The following is a 1,137-nucleotide window of genomic DNA, read 5'->3' on the forward strand; positions in this document are numbered from 1 at the left end:
AGCTTTGCGCAGTGGCAGTATCGTAGCCAATGAGGTTTATCCGAGGCGCGATTATTGCTATTTACTTTTAGGATGTTTTCTGTGCCTCCTGGACTTGAATGCCTGTATCCTTCCCAAGATTAGGGCAGTTCTCTGCTTTGATTTGCTCCAATATACCTTCTACCTCCCTTTCCTCTTCCTCTGGGACTCCAGTTATTCTAATATTATTTTGCTTTATGGTATCACTGATCACTCAAATCCTCCCGTCATGATCCAATAGTTGTTCATATCTTTTTTTTCTCATTTTCTTTATTCTCCATAATTTTATCTTCAATATCACTGATTCTTTCTTCTGCCTCATTTATCCTACTAGTTAGAGCCTTCATTTTTTATTCCATCTCAGTAATATCCTTTTTTATTTTGACCCAATTAGATTTTAGTTCTTTTATTTCTCCAGAAAGGGATTCTCCAGTGTCTTTTCTGCTTTTCCCAAGCCCAGCTAGTCTCATTATAATTGTTATTCTGAATTCTAACTCTGACGTCTTACTTGTATCCAGCTTAAGTCTCTGGACTTAAGGAAGTACTGCCTCTTGTTCTTTTTTTCTGGGGTGAGCTTTTCTGTCTTGTCATTTTGTCCAGAGAAAAGGAGGTGAATGAGAGAACAAATACAAAAATATCAACCACAAGCCCTGAAAAATATGAGCTAAACAAATCAGAAGAGATCAGAAACCAAAAAGAAAAAAAAAAAAGGGGGAAAAAACTGAATATAATCAAACAGGTGGACAGAATAGAATAAAATACTAGGCCTTATGTGTGTTTTGGTCTGTTTGTTAGAAAAAACTAGATCTCAAAATTGCAAAGAAAAAAGATAAAACTTACATATATACAAAAATAAAATTGAATACAATGAAAGGAAGTGAAAAATGAAGAATATATATAGTAAACATAAAAATGAAAATTAAAAAAAAACATTAAAAAAGAATTTATAAAATAAGAAACTAGTTGAAAAGGGAAAAAGAAAAAGAAAAAAACTGAAAGACTAAAGAATCGTGAGAAAATAATTGAATTCTATATACTATTTTCCCCTAACACTGGAATTTTTCAGTTCTGTGTGATCAGTAAACTTGGTATTAGCCGGATATTCCTGCTGGTCTTCTG

At 33.0% G+C, this 1,137-nt stretch overlaps 1 pseudogene; it reads left to right on the forward strand.

Moving 5' to 3' along the window:
• On the forward strand, window positions 1-64 carry LOC140603287 (U4 spliceosomal RNA; annotated as a pseudogene).
• The last annotated feature ends 1,073 nt before the right edge of the window (window positions 65-1,137 follow it).

This window comes from Canis lupus, chromosome 13 (genome assembly GCF_048164855.1).
Source record: "Canis lupus baileyi chromosome 13, mCanLup2.hap1, whole genome shotgun sequence".
Classification (NCBI taxonomy): Eukaryota; Metazoa; Chordata; class Mammalia; order Carnivora; family Canidae; genus Canis; species Canis lupus.